This window comes from Gekko japonicus, unplaced genomic scaffold, assembly GCF_001447785.1.
Source record: "Gekko japonicus isolate JY-2015 unplaced genomic scaffold, Gekko_japonicus_V1.1 scaffold1012, whole genome shotgun sequence".
In the NCBI taxonomy this organism is placed as follows: Eukaryota; Metazoa; Chordata; class Lepidosauria; order Squamata; family Gekkonidae; genus Gekko; species Gekko japonicus.
The window spans coordinates 129,113-148,064 of record NW_015172587.1 but is presented as its reverse complement, the minus strand read 5'-3'; the positions used below and the strand labels follow the sequence as shown (position 1 = coordinate 148,064).

The 18,952-nt window shown below is 43.8% G+C and overlaps 1 protein-coding gene across 2 annotated transcripts in view; it reads right to left on the bottom strand.

Moving 5' to 3' along the window:
- TJAP1 (tight junction associated protein 1 (peripheral)) overlaps positions 1–18,524 on the bottom strand; it is a 60,058-nt gene extending 41,534 nt beyond the window's left edge. For both annotated transcript variants that reach the window (XM_015421492.1, XM_015421493.1), the window contains exons 1-2: positions 18,435–18,524; positions 13,894–13,995 (exon numbers count right to left, since the gene is read on the bottom strand). The gene's annotated coding sequence lies outside the window, so the exon portion shown is untranslated. The remainder of the gene's footprint in view (positions 1–13,893; positions 13,996–18,434) is intronic.
- Positions 18,525–18,952: the final 428 nt, after the last annotated feature.

Genomic DNA, 18,952 nt, shown 5'->3' with positions numbered 1-18,952 from the left:
TGGGGGGGTCTCTCTAGCCGGTCTCTATCTTCCCCCGGGAAATATTTCGCTCCCCCCCGTCCCAGTTGTGGGCCGGGCTTTTTAAGAATGGGCGCCTGGACTCTCCCGCCGGCGCCGGGGGCCACCTACTGGCTCCGGCGCCGCTCTGCAAGTAAGTAAGCAAGCCAAGGCAGGACGGCCGCCAGCAGGCCTCGAATTGCAAAGCCCAGAAAGTGCTTGCTCAGGCCTGGCTGTGCAGCGGCAATTGCTTCGCCTCCCTCCCCTTCCCTTCCCTCCCTTGGAGGAGCCGAGCAGGACCCGCGCTTTGCCAGGCCGCCTGAAATCCGCAGGCACCTTGAAGGGTGGGGGGTGGGGGACAATGAAATTGCTGAGCGGTCGGGTTAGAACGGATAAAAGGAAGTCCTTTTTCACCCAAAGAGTGATTGACACATGGGATTCACTGCCACAGGAAGGCAGGGAGCGTTTGCTTTTCCCCTGGTCGTCAGCCGCGCTGGTGGATCCACCTCCGGCTTGAATAGGCTGGCTGGCTCTTTGATTTGGCCTCTTCTCCTCTCCCTCCTTCTCCTCCCCCCCCCCCTGCTGTTTCCTTGCAGAGAAGCCAAGGCGCCTCGCTCGCCTCTTGGCGGCCTCGCTTTGGAAAGGGGGGGTGGAGGACACGGGGGAACCGGCAGGATGGAGGGGGGCTTACCTCCTCCTGCTGCTTCCTCCTCTGCCTCCCTCCCTCCCCCCCCCGCGAGTATCGCGGGTCCACCCCTTGTTCTTATACTATTTTCCAGAGGGTTTTTTTGTGCGGACACTTATTTCTGCCAACAGAGAGCTCACTCTCCCCCAACAGCTTTTCCTACATAGTCAGGAAACTTACTGGGTTTGCAGAAAAATCCAAAAAGTAAAAAAAATCCCTTCAGGAACAGCTGAATTCCCCCCAAAACCTTTTGAAATGGCCTCTGCAGGGACCTAAGTTCAGGCATCGATGGTGAGAGATTAGAATGTTGGTGTGTGTTGGGGGGAGCTTCTAACTGGCTCTGTCAGTAAAAGGGTAGGGGAAAGGGCCCTTTCCTGGCCTCTTTTGGCCTTTGAGGGAGGGAGGGAACCTTGGGGCGAGGCCTGACAATGGTTGCCAGTGCCAGTCTGGGGAATTCCTAGAGGTTTCGTGGTAGACTCTCTGGAGGGCAGGATCTGGGGAAGGGAGGGGCCTTGGCTGGGTATCATGCCACAGAGTCCACCCTCCAAAGCAGCCATTTTCTCCAGGGAGACAGATCTCGGCTGTCTAGAGTTCACTCTCTTGGAAATCAGATAAAATACCAAGTAGAGAAGAAATAATTATGGAAATTATGGAAATTAAGGAAGTGGATAAAGTAAACATGATATTGTCAGGGAAAGACGAGAATGTGTTTTGAAAAAGATGGCAGAAAATGAACATATGGATTGAACAAAGTGTGTAAATGTAAACTCCAAAAGTATTCTGTATATATAATGCATATATTTTTATTTTTTGTTATGGGAAAATGATAAATAAACTTTTAAAAAAATAGAGTTCACTCTCCAGGCCCCACTTGGAGGTTGCCAACCCTAGGCCTGGCAGCAGTCTAGGGTTGCCAGGTCCCCCCTGGGCACTGGCAGGGGATGGGGGGTGGTAGGGTTGCCAGCTCCAGGTTGAGAAACTCCTGGAGATTTGGGGGTGGAGCCTGGGGAGGACAGGGACCTCAGTGGGGTATAATGCCCTAGAGTCCACCCTTCTCCAGGGGAAGTTATCTCAGCAGTCTGGAGCTGAGCAGTAATTCCAGGGGATCCCCAGATCCCACCTGGAGGCTGGCATCCCTAGGCAGCACCCTCTGGGTGACTTGATACCACCTGATTTGCATGACTCAACTTGGTCTGGCTGCTTGCTGCTGTTCAGCAGCCACCCTATGAAAGCCAGTGCGGTGCAGCAGTTAGAGCTTTAGAGTAGGGTCTGCAAGACCCAGGTTCAGATCCCCATCTTGCGGTGGAAGCTGACTGGGTGATTTTGGACCAGTCACATACTTTCAGCCTAACCAACCTCACAAGGTTGTTGTGCAGATTAAAAAGGAGGCAAGAATAATGTAAGCTGCTTTCTCTGTGGAGAAAGACTGTATTTTCCTTGGTAGAGGCTGGGGGGGAGGGGGGTGGAGACAAAAAGCTGAAGGCAGATAAAGGTAGGTTGGCTGTTGGGGGGGAAGGAAATAGGGTTGCCAACTCCAGGTTGGGAAATTCCTGGACATTTGAGGGTAGGGTTTGAGGAGGGGAGGAACTTCAGACCAGTATAATACCATAGACTCCACCCTCCAAACCAGCCGTTTCCTCCATGAGAACTACCATTGCCAGCCTCTGGGTGATGGCTGGAGATCACCCAGAACTACAACTGTTGTCCAGGCAACAGAGACCAGTTCCCCTAGATATAATGGCTGCTTTGGAGAGTTGAGTCTGTGGCATTATACCTTACTGAGGCTGCTTGGTTCCCCAAGCCTCACTGTCCCAAGGCTCCACCCCAATAAAGAGTGTGAGACAGTTAGGGGTAGAAGGGAGGAAGAAAAGGTGTAAGGAATGGGATGACCATCCCACAAGTTTCTTGCAGGTCTCCACTTGTATTTCATAATTCAGATTTAGGAATATATAAAATTAACAAAACTACTTAAAGACGTATGAACTAAGAATTTCAAACTTATATAGGAAATCCAATCAACGCTAAATCAAAGGACATGGGGGAAGGTAATTTTTCCATATCGACTGAGCTGTGTACACTTGAGGATTTAAGCATGCACACTTAAAATATCAGTATGACTACAGACACACAATCCCATCATTTTGATTTAGAGCAAATGCACTGGAAATATTACAGCAACATAATTGGAACATTCAACATGCAAGTCAGATGTGTCCATTATAATCCCTGAACCAGGTGCCAGAGTTTATAGCTAGAACTTGATAAGGCAGCCTCAGGCATAAGATGCCTTTCTAACAAGGACAACTCCTCTGACTCTGTTGATCCCAAGGCACTGAAATTATCATTAACACGGCATTAAGCTACCACCCCAGTCAGTCAAATTAAAGCTCCAGTCTGAAGCTGAAACGAAAGCCACAATCCATGCCCCAAGGAGATGCTGCTTTGCTCCCTTGACATCATAGTGAAGCAATCTGACTAGTTAAAATGAAGCATCTGTTTTTAGATCCCTGGACAGAATTATGAACTAACCGTAAAAGACTGTTCGAGTGCATATGCTATTTTTAACAATGCTGTGCAAATGTCTAAAATCCTGTTCCAGCTCCCGAATCTTTACTATTTTGGCTGTCAATCTAATTAAACTTGAACTACCAAAATGCCTTCAACCCTGATAAGTTCTACTCATATTTCCCTAAATTAAAGTACTATAGGAAAGGCTTATATCTTGGACTCTACATATCTCCAACTCATATCACATTCAAAACAATTTGTGGGCAAAGGCGTACGTACAAAAGCAGACTTATAGAGAGAAAATTTAGCCATTCTCTTCCTCATTGTGTCCCTGCAGATGGTAGGATACCCATTTCTCTATTACAGCGGTCTCCATCCTTTTTCAGCCTACAGGCACATTCGAAATTCTGACTAGGCATGGTAGGCACAGCTACAAAATGGCTGCCACAAAAATGGTGCTGCAGGAGGCAGAGCCAGCCCACAAAATGATTGCCACAGCTCAACTTCAGTAACACAATGTAGATCCTTGTGCTGCGGTAGCAAAGCAACATTTTAAAAATTTGCACAGCCAATCAAATCTCCAATAGTTAATCAAAAGCCGTGCAGGGCAGATGCTCTACCAGGCCCCTCCCACTTCCTAAATACACTCGGTGGGTGTCAGAAAAGGTGCTGGCGGGCATCATGGGAACCACACGGGGGACCCCTGCTCTACTCCCATGAAAAATGGAAATAAAGCACTTTAAGATGCAAATAATTCAAAAAGGCAGGTAAATGAGATATCTCCCAATGTCTAATTTTAATTAAAAGAAGTGTTGGGGGAGATTCAACAAAACTGGATCAAAGCCATGAGTTAGGGAAGAGAGAGTTAGTTCATCTTTGCTCCACATCATTTCCCAGGTCAAAATCAACACCTCCCACCTTCTGAAGCTGGGTGAGGGAGTTTCAACTTTAATGAGGAATATGGTACCAAGAAGGGAAAGAGATAAGCTCTGAGATCCACAGCACCTCTTAAATAAAATTACAGACATTATGGATTTATACATTTTACCCAGTTGAACCCTCAGTCTAAAAAGGACAGGCATACACTGATTCCCCTTGGGGATGCTGTAGAAAACTGGTACAAGTGGCAATTTAACTAAAGTTCTATAATTTACACTCTCTATGAATAGTGTGATATGTGACTGGGAAACACCAAAATAGGACTTGGGAGAGGGCAACTCTGGAGACTCCCAAGGAATTCAGGAAAATGGACTGTGTGTATAATAAACAAACAAACACCATAGCCCCACCAAAGCACACAGGGTTGTTCCAAAGTGTTGTTCTCATTATGTCATGGAACCCTGGTGGGGGGCGTGATTCTGGGATCCCAGGCAAAGCTCAAGGATGGGGCACCAGAATCAGAGGTGCTTGGCACAGGCCCCACAACTCCCCGCAACTAGCTTATTGCCACCACTGGGATGTCTTGACATTCAGTCAGTAAGCAGTGGGAACGAGCTTGGCAGAATCACTAGCTGTGGAGGGCAGTGCATGACTGATTGAATCAGCTGTAGGCAGGGCCCAACTCACTGCCACCACCCATACTGTCAGGCAGCACACAGCTGGCACCATTGCTGCTGTGAACTTCCTCACCTGTTCCGGAAAGATGGCAGGAGTGTGAAGGAGAGGGGGTCCAGTGCGTGAACCAGGGGCAGCTACCCCATGACTAGGACCACCCCTGATGGAACCTACTGGCCCTCGTTTCAGTGTTGTTTGTTCATGGATTTTAATTGAATTACGTCACAGTTTTAAATATGTATGTTAATTGCTTAATTTTTTTTTTAATGCTTGCCACCTGGCAGACCCCCAACTGGGTGGAAAGGTGACGTTAAAATGTTTTAAATTTAAAAAAACAAATAATAAATAAATCCTGATAGAAGAGCAGTTCAGAAAGAAGCCTTCAGTTGCTGACTAGTCTGCCACCTACTTTCTTTCATCCTGGGGCCTAGAAAGGGAAAAGGTGGGAGAGAAGACACCCATTGTCCAAGCCTAATTCCCCACTGTCTCCCTCCAGCAATCAGAAGCTTCCATTCCTCCCCAGCAGGACTCTCCCCTCAGAAACATATCACAGCGGGTGGGGAACTGGCTTGGAGGAGACAACCCTGGAAAGGCATTACTGGGCTTCCTGCACTGTCGGAATTCCAGGGTTGCCTTTGAACAACCAAGGGGAGCAGCAAGTAAGCAGGGAACGGGTTGGGTGAGGGAAAGAGCCCAATTTGATCTCCATAAAAGCAGTAATCCTTTGAATGGGACTGCCCCTCCTCAGTTTAGACTGGGGGTATGAAACTTGGACAATGTGAGTTCTCTGTTTAGTGATCAAAATAAAAGAGATAAATACCTCTCTCCCGTCTGCCCCTTGGCCCTGCTGCGGTGAGAAGAGCTGCTGGGAAAAGAAGTCCAGAGGACATACTTTTCTTGCCACGCTCATCTCTTGAGCCAAATACATCCCTCCCGATGATGCATACAAGGCCAAAGAGCCAAAGAGCAGAAGCAAATTCACACACATACTTCAGGTGCTGACACCTTTGAGGGGGGCAAGGCAGCTGCCACTGCAACTTCTCCTCAAAGCAAGGTGCGTCCTTGTCTGAATAAAGGGACAGCAGAGGCTGCAGCACTACCCCACGGCAGCTCTACTGAGCTAGAAGCATGGGTAGGAGGCTGAAAGAGGCAGTAAAATGATGACACTTACCAGAGTCCCTCTTTCATCAGCTTCTTTTGCCAGCAACTCTTCTCACCGCAACAGGCAGTGCTGAATGATGAGCAAGTCTTCAATGCATAATGGTGCAAAATGTTTCAGTATGAGTGGGATGAAGACAACACAAAATCAAGCTGGAGCATTCTCATAATTCCTGAAGACAGCATGATTTCCTAGATCATCCTGACTAAAGTCCACTGCAAGCTTGCAATGTGGAAGGATCAAATTCCACACACTTCTTTCCTTTCAGAAGTAATGGAAAGAGAGCGTGCTGTGCACTGAAGATGCACTATCTACAAATCCTAGCAGGATCCATTAATAAACTACAGAAGAGAAATGAAGGGCTACAGGTATGCATTTCAGCACATTTAATGTCCCTAAATGGATATAAAATGTGCCAGTAAGAAATTGAGATTTATGACATCGCATTAATTGCCATAACAAGCACACACAGCTATCTCATTTCCTAGCAAAACTGAGTCTTGAACACTAGAAAAGTGACTAACCAACAGAAGTCAATCAAAACAGGAGGTATGAATAGGGCCCCTTCCAACTGTGTAATTCTATGATTCAGCTCTGACTGAAATAGAACAAAAAGGGTTACCATCTCACACCTTGCTAGACTATCCCACCAGGGAATATAGATGTGAAAGTCAAATAGCTAGATAGGTTTTTTTGCTCACGATCAGAAAGAGTGAGAATAACTCAAGAGAGGGAGAGACTCTCTATAGAAAGATTATAAATTCCCAGGACAAGGGGAAGAGGCTCGCTTCCATCTTGTTCTTCTCCTTGGACAGACATAAACCACAAAGGACTACACATTCACCTAGGGGCTCCATCTTGTCCATACAGTAGGGACAATAGGGCAAAGTCTACTAAAGGATCACCTACTACCATGGGAACCTATGTTAGGTAGGCTCCCATGGGAGTAGGCGATCCTTTAGTAGACTTCTCCCTATTGTCCCTACCGTGTGGACAAGATGGAGCCCCTAGGTGAATGTGTCCAGTCATTTCTCTGTCATCTTCAGAGGACCTGCTTTGACTTCCTCTGCCATCAGAGGCTAGACAGGTTATCACATGAGGAAGGGCTTTCTTGGTCACAGAACCAAAATTCTGGAAAACCATTCCCCAAGGAGTTTTGTCTGTCTCCCTCTATCACTGTCTTCTGCCATCAAGTGAAGAAGTTTTTTTTGTTGTTGTTTGGTATTCCCTCACTATTATTAGCCCTTCTCCCTGTTTGTGTATTTTTATGTGCTTGAATGTTTATTGTTTTAAATATTTTTATACATATTTGTATTTTAAATGCTGTTTTAATGTTTGATATGTTTGCTGCCTTGGGGACCCTGTATTGGGTGGAAAGGCAGCACAGAAATGGTTTAAATAAATAAAATAAGTCCAACTCTGAGAACTGAGGTAATGATCAACTTTTAAAACCTGAAACTTCAAGAATTAATAGTCTACCATACTTAAACACTGTTTAGTATAAGTAACAAGGGTAGGGAGAGAGGAATGCTGGTTTTCACATTTTCTTTATAGTCTTGCTCAGCCTGATGCTGGAACAAAAATAACTCTATTTTTGGCTATTAAAATTACTTACATTTTGAATGCTTGAAGCCTGATCTCTGTAAACAGACCACACACGTTCAGTCTTGCTGTCTTAAGTGTGGTGAAGGGGAGGGGCAGCAGCTAAGTACGCCAGTTCAAAGTGCAAGTGATCGCTTGGAAGAGCGAAGCAGGAGATGTTGCAACTAGGTGGAGCCTTAAAGGGCAGCACAGGATGCTGGATGTGCAAATCTGTCCAGCAGAAGATACTCTCAGATTTGGCGGTGGCACTGGTTACTACCCAGTTTGTTTTTGGTACTCCCAGAAGCAAGGGAAAATTTCTTGCCAAGCAGAGACTTGGGATGGCCACAGGGTTTCCAGCCTCCTGGAACCAAGAAAAAAAAGGGGGGCTGCAGAGTCCATTCCTTCAAACCATATGTATAGGTTTCGCCCCTCAAGCCTGTCCAGGAATGAGAGGGGACCCTATACTTTTTCAATACATTAAACAGCAACCCACAGAGGTAGGCTACCCTCTCTGGATTCAGAACAATAAGCCACCAGAACCTCTTTTCACTAGAGTCCCCGTCCAGCCTAAGAGGAAGGTTCAGACTCTTAGCTGGCATCTGGGTTTTACACATTAGCACCTCTATCTAGAGATGCGCGGTTAATTCTTACAAAGGTAGCTCATAGGGTGAGCAGAAGGCACAGAAGTTTAGCCTTGGAACTCAGTTACACATCAGAGACCATTTAAAAACAAGAATAAGTTTTTATTCAAGTCAGAGTCTTGCAAATAGACTACAAAAGATTTCAAAACAAGCCTAAGGCAGTTTGCCTTAACTACACAGTAAGGTACATAGTTACCATATCAGGAACATCTACAGTCCAGGGTTCCAGAGGATCTTGAAGGAAAAGCCCATTTTTGCACACCATGTGCTCCAGTTATCAAGCAGGTCTTTGTTCTCCCAGAGACCACATGTCCAGGTGCAATAAACCAACAAGCAGGGAGCAGAGAGCTCACGAACAGGAACAAGAACACAAGAGCAGCAGAGAGAACCGAGAGAACAGAACTCTCTCCCATTGGGAATGACCAGTTATAGGACCATTCCAGTCACAATCAGCTGTGGCCTGGCAGCCAGCTGCGAGTGGGCAGTGGGGTGGGCAATTCTTGGTTGTCATGGGTGCAAGTGGGGATAGGCTGGATGTCTGGAGACTCCCTCTGCAGTCAGGTGACCCCAAACCCCAGTCTCCCCATCGGCTACGCTGGCCTAGCTTCCAGCATGGAAGTGTGAAGAATGTGTGGTTTATGGCATGCAATTGAGGCCATGGGGCCCACCATTTGGCTTGTAACAGGAAACAAGGCATAGCCTGTTATCAGAAAGATATCACAGGAGAATGCAGGAGACATTTAGAAATCAATATTTCTATACACCATCTAACTCTTCTGTTTCAAACAAGCAGCAGCCAGATGCCTCTGCAAGCTAACAAGCTGGGTAAGGGGCAATGGCCAGCCCCTTCGGCTCCAGCATCAGGTACTCACACTTATAGCACCATTGGACGTGTAGGTTACATTTAGCAACTGCACACAGCTCCTGACAGATCTGTGCACTGTTTTCATACTGCTGTTATCTTGAGAAATCTATACTATACTAAGTAGCCTACAGCTCTAAGCCAGACAAGGTAAATAGCTCCAACAATGCTCAGATCACAAATAACATTTCCTCGTCCCTGTCATGGAGAGGAGACACACCCTAAAGTAAACCTGTTTGGGAACAGATATGTTTTAACAGTAGTTTTCCATAAAAGAAAAAAGAAGCAGCAAGAGTTTCAAATCATGGATCTGAAATATGATCCCATCCATATTCCAATGATACTCAGCCTAGTTTCTCCTTTGCATCTCAGTTATGCAAGGCAGGTGGTATTCTGGATCATTGCCTAAAGGTAATATGAGGACAACTAAACTGCAGCTCAACCCAGACAAGAGTGAAGTGCTGCTTGCTCATAATAAAACTGGTGCGGCTTATGACCATTATCTCAAGTAGCAGGTTCAAAACTTGAAAATATCTCTAGATGAAAATAAATTACAGAGGAAGGTGTATATCCCCTCTGTAAGGCATAGCATCTTTGCCCAGTTTCGGCTGGTACACCAGCCATGGACTTTCCTCATGAGGCATAATTTAGATACAGTTCCATGCAATGAGCACATCCAGACTGGATTACTACACTGTAGGTAAAGCCGCCCTTGAAAAAAGTTCAGAAGTTTCAAATGGTGCAAAATGTCAGGAGCAAGGGTGATGACAACTGGGGGGAGGTCAGGAGCAACACTGGGCTTGTCACTGGCAGCAGCAAGAGTGGGAGGTGGCCAGTAACCATGGCGGACACAGGAGCAGAGGACAGGAGCCACACTGGACTCAGCAGCAACAACAGTGTGGGGATGAGAGAAGCGTAGCAGGCCCAGCAGCAGAGGGCGGGAGCCATGGCAGTGGTGGGGGGCTGCAGTGGGCTCAGTGGCAGAGGGCAGGAGCCGACAGTGGCAACAGTGTGTGGGGGGGGCTGAGAGCAATGGTGAGCATGACAGCAGAGGCTGGGAGCCACACTGGGCCCAGCAGCAGCGGTGAAGGTGTGTGGGGAAGGAAGTCTCAGCATGCACAGTGGCAGAAGGTGGGAGCCAGGGATGGGGGGTGGGGTAAGAAAGCTGCAGCAGGCTTGGCTGTGTCGATGTTGGAGAGTGGCCAGGAGCTGCAGTGGGCAGTGATGGGGGGAAGGGAATCCCCCATGAGCATTGTGGTTCCCCAACTCTGTGATACACACAGAAACACTTTTATACTCCATTTTTCTCTAAGAATATCTGCTACGTTATGAACTCATGGCTGTCCACTGATGGTGATTCATATAAATCTTAAACTGATCCATATAAATCTTTCACTATGAAGTCACCACTTCCTAAAGCAATGCTCTGAAATCCCTGAATGCCATTCTAAGAAAAAAGGTTTTCTGTCACACATTATTCGGTCTGTGAGGTCAGAAGGGCATCTAGCACAAGGAACAGACCCTTCCCCTGGGACAGCTAGGCAGGCTCCTAATTTAAAATCAAAAGGAACAGGGTCTTACCTCTCAATCCCCAAACTTCAATAATGAGATAAGCAACATGTTGGGTTCTGCAGTGGCAAGCCTTTTTATTAAAAAAAAAGAAAAAAAGAGCACAAGCAATGGCTGAAAGATATGACTTTTCTCAGAGTCTGATTAATGGCCTATGATCAACAGTGCTGCAGGGCAGAAGCTACTGTAGAGATAACATGATGCATGGCCACAGGGCTCTGAAAGCTTCATCTACAGTCTCATCTTCATCAAGACAAAATTCACATAGATCAACAAGTTTTTGCACAAGGCTTACACAAAGACACAAGAAATCCTAGTGAATATCCTGCATTCTGGCTGATGAAGCAGACACCCTCCATCTGGAAGCAAAATTTCCAACAAGGTGTCCAAAAAAACCTTATGCTATGGTTATGCTACGGGGGTATGAATGTTAAATTTGAAGTCATTTTGGCCACTATCCCTGTTGATGGCTACATTCTATTCACAAACACCCCAGATGCTATCTGGAAGGTCCTACACCAGCTTCATCCTTCCAATCTAAGCCTCCTATTTCAGAAAGAACTCCCCTCCATCAAGTACAATTTGAGACATTGCGCACAGAAACAGAGATCCAACAGACCCTCTTCACATTATTATTATTAAAAGCCCAGTCCTGCATCAACTAGGACATGGATTCCTTAAGATCAATGCAAGCCCTTTTCCATATCAGTGTGGTCCTCAACAGCCTAATCATCAACACATTCATTCCTCCAGATTGGCAGCTCTTTCTAAGTGACACTTGCATACATGAGTTTAGTATTACTTTAAGGCACACTTCCAAATGTTGGCAAGGTTCCTGGTTACAATAATTAAGCCTATAGCATGGATGGGTTTCTACTCAAGGCCTCTACTCTAATTCAACTCATGGGGGTGCATTTTCATATCACCAATAATCTCCCTTATAGATTCTAGTTCTGTGATCAGTCCATTAGTGCTCTCAGTGGTTGATCTGGGCATGTTCACATGGACCAGGAAAGCTCATCAAGGAACTTCAGCAAGTGGTGATCAGCAATGCCGACTCTGCCACCTGGGGAACCAATAAGAGTGCAGCAGCAAAAGACACTTATTCAGGTACCCAATTTTCCAAGAGGATAAATTTCCGCGAGCTGAAAGCAGTCCTGTGAGCTACCTAGGGAGGTGATGAGCTCCCCCACATTGGCAGCCTTTAAGCAGCAGCTGGACAAACACTGGTCAGGGATGAACCATAGAATCATAGAGTTGGAAGGGACCTCCAGGATCATCTAGTCCAACCCCCTGCACAATGCAGGAAATTCACAAATACCTCCCCCTCCACACCCCCAGTGATCGCTGTTCCATGCCCAGATGACAAAAAAACCCTCCAGGATCTCCAGCCAAATTGGCCTGGCAATCAGCATTTCCCTGGGTGTGTAAGAAAGGGCCATAAGTACTAAGCACTGAGGCAACCCTTCCTGCCCTCCCTCTCATGATCTGCCTAAGTTCTCAGAACCAGCATTGCTGTCAAATGGCCATCTAGCCTCTGCTTAAAAAAGGAGAGCCCACCACCTCCCACAGAAGCCTGTTCCACTGAGGAACCGCTTTAACTGTCAGGAAGTTCTTCCTAATGTTTAGCCAAAAACTCTTCTGATTTAATTTCAACCTGTTGGTTCTGGTCCAACCTTCTGGGGCAACAGAAAACAACTCTACACCATCCTCTATATGACAGCCCCTCAAGTACTATAGCCTGTCTTGGCAATCCATCTGCCATAACGTTTGATATTTTAAAGTTTCTTCTTTCTTGTTAGCTATGAAATGTTATAAATACAGTTAGGGGTCTCGAGAAGGTATTAGAGTGTCATAAAGTTGATACCATGTGATTAATTTGAAAGAATCTAAACCAGGAAATCCTTTCCCCAATCTTAAATTCTAAATGAGATTTGTCCAAAAGTTGACCTTTGCTAACTAAATCAATTAGACGGGTAACACCAGCCTGTCTCCATTTTGAAAAAGCAGAGAATTCTTTCCCTGGGGGGAACCATGCTTGATTGAAGTAAGAGGATAATTTAGAGATGTCTGGGAATAAGATCTTCCTACATTTATCCCAAATATTAAACGAGGTCTGAAGAAATCCATTTCCCTGTGCCTTGTTGGATCTGCACTTGGGTGAGCTCCAATATAAATCCAACAGTATGAATGGATCAGAGTAATTTTGTTCTATTTGTTGCCATTTTGTTACCGTATTGGTAGTTAAAATTCTGACTATGGAAGCCAGATTTGTTGTCTCATAATATAATCCTTACTGAAAACTCTCCGTAGAGTTGTGAATTTGATTCTGAGTGTCTTATAGGCCCAAAAGAATTGATTAATTGACTTCTGCCATTTTGCTAGTTCAGTTTTAGAGATGTGCACTGGAATGGCTTGAAATAAAATGAGGTATTTAGGTAGAACAAAACTTTTAATAACACTTAATCTGTCAGCCCATGAGAAATCAATGACATTCCATTTTCTCATTTGTTTTTAGTATCCTGAAATACATTTGTAAAATTGCATGTTACTAGGTCTTTCAGATCAGCGGGAATTTGTATTCCCAAGCATCTCCATTAAGAATCTACCCATAAGTAAGGGAAGTTTGCCTGTAGCTTATCTTTCATATAAGGGACAACCCATATTGGAATTATGCAAGATTTTTCTAAATTGACTTTGAGACCTGAAATTTGAAAAATGTTCTGAAATAACCCGTAGAGTTTTAACAGAGAAAGCTCGGGGTTTGTGCGGACAATAACTGTCATCTGCATACAAGTTTTCAGTGTGTGTTGTTTCTTCAGTTTTGATTCCCTGGATATCAGGATCACTGTATGGCTTCCACTAATGGTTCAATTGCAAGAATGAACAGTAAGGAAAACATAGGGCAGCCCTGTCTTATACCTCTGTTCATGGTGAATTTCCTTGGTTAGGTAGTTATTTACTTGGATTATGGCTACAGGGTGATCATATATAGATCTAATAGCATTCTGAAATTTTACACCAAATTTCACAGCCAATAAGAGATATTTCAAATACAGAATTTCTATAATGTCAAAAACCTTCTCTAAATCAATTGTGGGGCGAATGGCATCTTGCTGCATGAGCTTTCCGTCTGCAAGAATATTTAGAACCCGATGAATATTATCCATTAAAGACCTTTTTGGTATAAAATCTGTTTGGTCCTGCTCAGTATAATCTGGAATTATTGACTGCAATCTATTAGCCAGTACTTTAGAAAAGATCTTCGCATCACCATTTAGTAACGCTAAGTATTTCTCATAATTTGGAAGAACAGTATGTTATCAACACCTACCAAACATGTCTTGCACTTTGCACCTGAAGTGCCTGCAAGGTCTCCCCTGCTAGTCAACACTGGAACAGATTTCTTGAAAGGATGCAAAGTATGAGTTTGAGTCTGAAAAAGAACAGGAAGAGGAGAAAGTGACAAATGGGAGGTCAGGAAAGTACATACAGAGAAGCAAGAAGTATATGGGCATGGGAGAAATAGGAATACAGAAAAGAGCATTTCTTATAATGTTCTCCATTTAGAACAATTTTGGAAAGCAGTCATCATTGCTCCCAGGCCAAACATAATAACATAATGCAGTTTTTCTAGCTGACCACTAAACACACATTTCTTTGAAAATTTCCAATGAAACACGTATTAATTCTGTGGAAGGTTGAATTACAAGACAAAACACAAATTGCAAAATAAGGAAGTAGGTTTTGAGGAAGCAACAATGATAAACCAAATTTTAGGGACTATAGGAGTTTACACTATCTCTTCCTTTGGCCATTTTTATGTAGACACATACAGATTTTTTTATGTAGATGCAGAGACCATCAACCAGAAATGGATTCTCTAAGAAATCCTGCAACTGCAGAAGTTTGCTCTTAGTAGTCATACAGACCAATTATTCTGTTTAGAAATTAAAGGTGAAGATAAATATCTCACATAATGAGAAATGCATATCAGATGACAAGCAGAGAACCACAGATACTCAGCACAGAACATAAATTGACGACTACTTTTATTCTACAGTAGGGCAGGCTGAGAGCTTGAAAGGCCCTACATGCTGTATTCTCTCTCAAATCAAAGGGCCAACAATATTAAAGATGACAGTAGCTGTGGGCCATGCTGTGGAATTCAGCCATTCTAGACAGTGTACATGTCTAACATGTTGCATTAAACACATCACCCTAACAAGAAGGCTGAAAGATATGGCGCTTGAAGCTAAAGACCATATGTAGGAAATTACAAAGACCTGAATGTATTGTGAAAGAGCCATGAAGCATTATTAAAATTATCACAACACCAGCATCAAACAGCTGTAGCTGTTTTCACATTAATCACAGTATATAACGAACAAAAAGTGGTTTAAAAGGACAATTTGCTTCAGTGAATTAACTATATGTCTGCTATGACATCAGGTCGCTTTTTTGTTCTCCTCGTCCTCTGACCTTTTCACTCTTGCAAAATGCTCCACTTCTTCATGTCCGTCAGCATCATTTCACTTTATGCCAATGACTGATTCACTTTGATGCCACAAAAAGGTACAGGCAGTCCACAAGTGGGCACTGAGCATTGTGGAGGGAGGGACCCTCAGAATTTCAAGGTCCATTAACAGATTTTGCAAGTTAAACTGTTTCATCAAACCCCAGATAAAAAATGAAATTGAAAATACGATAGGCCCAAGACAGACAATATTAAGGATTTGGGAAAAGAAACAAGCTGTTTGGATACCAATACCTTCAAAATGAGTGCCACTTGCATCTTTAAGTCAAGAATTTTAAAAAATTGAGATAACTTTTTGGAAGGACTTAAAGAGAAAAGGTTTCTTTAGGCTGAAAGATATGTATACCTCTCAAGGAAAATTGATCCCAATAAAAGAAGTATTAGAGAAAGTGACAGGAAAATACTGGTTAACGATCATGGGATTATACAGCGTTTTGAGACAAAAGACATTTTCTGAAGCAGTAAATAAGGAGGATAACCCCTTTGAAAATCTCTATAGTTCTAAAGATGACAATAAGAAGGGTATTGCAAGAAACGTGTATAGTCTATTGAACAAAGATAAGGATTTTATGATTAGGACAATATAATCTAAATGGGAAAACGAGGGAAACAGGAGGTAAATAGAATAATGAAGGGAACACTGGAAATAAAAATGGGAAAATCTAAAGAATTTGAAATGAAATTAACCTTGAAATGGTATAGAACACCTCCTCAATTATCGTATATGATTAAGGGAATGAAATCAGAGTGTTGGCATTGTAAAAGAATAAGGGGACATTATGCACATCTTTGGTGGGAATGCTCTAAAGTAAGGGAATTTTGGCAACTGATCCTGGAAAAGGTTGATAATTTATGTAACGTTAAGATTGAGCTGAATGAGAAAGTGTTATTTATGGGAATTCTGGGAAATAATAAAGTAGATAAATCCAAAAAGTATTTATTTAAAGCTATGATTCTAGCGACTCATGCGGTAATACCGTATGGATGGAAAGATGCCTTAAAATGGACTTTGGAAAGATGGAACTGGTACTTATATGAATGGATTCAATCAGATATTTTATTGATAATAAAACAGGATAAGACATGGGAAGATAAGGCATTGGAGATAAGGAAGAAATGGTTTGGGTATATAAGATGGGTAAGAGGAGGGGGGGACCAATAACAATGTATTGATAAAACTCCATAGGGTGTGCTCATGGTTACAGATATAATAATAAGGTTCTTCTTCTGGTCGCTCGTGAAAGGGGGGAATAATAAAGGGTTAAATTTATGTATCTGATGTTTGGTTATGTAAACTTGATGAAAAGGAATATGAATGAATATGAAATGTAAGACATCAACACAAATAAAAAACATTTAAAAAGATACTGTGGGGCATAAACACTTGTTGACATAGACTTTACTTACAACTGAAGTAGATATATGAAAGCGAGGGGGGGAATAGAAAATTCTAAAGCAAATAAAAGCCCTTCCCTCATTTTTTCCTAATGACTTCCCCAAAATTTTCCAATGCAAAAATAGACATCTTTAAGAGCTTTCCAAAACTCCTATGAAATACATTTTCACTGACATGAATAAAATGTTTTTCATGATAATTTTTTACTCATTCAAGATCTATAGCATGAAAGAATTAAGACTTCTCCCTAGTTTTAAGAAGACCAACAACATTTTATTCCAGGTATAAGCATTTGTGTGTGTGCACACTTCTTCGGGGGCGGGGAGCATGCCACAGAGAGAGGGCGGGAGTCCCATGGCACTTGGAGAGATCCCCCTTTCCAGTTCTAACAGACAGGGGGAACCTAACAGCAGAGCCTGCATTCTTTATTAGTGAAAGAGAGCAAGAGTCCAGTAGCACCTTAATGACTAACAAAATTTGTGGCCGGGCATGAGCTTTCATGAGTCTCTGCTCACTTCTTCAGACTTATTTCCAATTATTCTTTGCATCCTCCTGGACTGAATCCTCCTGTACCAAACAGACCTAAGTTCCTGTCTTATTACCAATGCTTGCTGATATCTCCACGCCTACTACCCCTCTTCCTATCACACCTAATCCAATCAAGCCAGTTTGGTGTAGTGGTTAAGTGCGCGGACTCTAATCTGGGAGAACCGGGTTTGATTCCCCACTCCTCCACTTGCACCTGCTGATGTGACCTTGGGTCAGTCACAAGCTCTGGAACAGCTGTCCTTGAAAAAGAGCAGTTTGTGTCAGAGTTCTCTCAGCCCCACCAACCTCACAGGGTGTCTGTTGTGGGGAGGGGAAGGGAAAGGAGTTTGTAAGCCGCTCTGAGACTCCAAGTGAAGGGCGGGGTATAAATCCAATCTCTTCTTCTTCAAGCCTATTGCCATTTGGCATCTGAAATCATCTTTATAAAGTTTATATCTCCAGTACCTTGTGTTACATTTTATGGCACATGTGGCCTGGCCCGACAAAGTGACATTTATGTCAGATCCAGCTCTCGTAACAAATGAGTTCGACACCTCTGCGCCACGCCAATCACAAAAACAGCAAAACCTTACAGAAAGACAAAGGTATTTACATCTCAAGAGAATCCTCACATACACACCAAACTTTGAATATTAACCAAACAAACACTAGAATAAGGACTGAATATCCTGCAGACGCATAGACTGTTGAAAGCAGTTGGAAATCAAAGGAAGAGAGGGATTAGCCAGCCAGGTCAAGCTCCTGAGAATGTACGGATTCTTTGAAGGGAAGCTTTGGATGTGGACTCCAAATTATCACACACCCCATGCAATTCTTTTCAGGCTTGTATATTCATAATGTAGAATTCAGATCTCTACATCATCCCTAAACTGTACTGAAAAGTATGACAAACGTTTTTGCAAAATCCAAGTTTGTACACAGCAAGATTTTTCATTTGCTTCCTAATTTTAACTGATATTTCATAAATACAATTTATGACCATATTCCAATACTCAGAAACCGCCAGACATAGCCATAACATGCGTTCTTAATCTGAAACCAAGATAACGTGTTCAGGAGCTACAAGTATTAAGACAAAATAAAATGCTTTGTTATTAGAAAGGTTTAGGTAAGTGGAAAGGAAGTAAAACTGGGTTAATTCTCTTGAATGTACATAAAAGTCAAACAACTGGAACAGGATGTCTACTCAAATTCCAGCGCGTACATGTTATGACTGAGAACTGCATTAATATGTAACTACTGGTAAAACTGTAATTATAACAGTATGATGGAATCCAACTTTTCACAGTTCTACCACTATGAGTATCTTAGTCTGATGAATGGATATTAAGCTGTAGCTAGCTCAGTGATTTTTTTTTAAAAAGCGCACCCACTAGCTCCCCTTTACTCTCACCTGTTTCACTTCCAGCCCTTGTTTTAGTCGTATGGGTTCATTTCCACTTTTTCCATCCTTTGTCCCTCAGGCTTAACCACTGGCAGAGGTCGGCTGATTCCCCTCCCCCTTACTAACTAAATTTCCTCCTTCACTAGGAGGTTTGGGTGTTATTTCTTCCCCCTCTCTCTAGTGTAAAACAGAACTTTAAATCAGCGTTTCAAGCATCCAGCCCCTACTATTTTTATCCCACCCCCCCCGGTGGTCCTTCTAGGTCAGGGCCCCGGTGCTCACCGAGCTGAGCCAGCATCCAACTCTGAGCCCAAGTAGAGCTCTCTGTCACTCGGAGACTAGGAGGACTGGAGGCGCCTCAGGAACTCTCGCCCGCTCGGTAGCCCTCAACTGGGACTTGGTCAACAAACCTTCAGCCCCGCCCGCCCGGCGGCACCTGCTGGTTCTGCCCGCAGATGGTCCCACAAAAGCCCTAACCCAGCCGGCGAGCTCTGAGCCGCCCCTAAGGCACCACCTAGACTCACCCG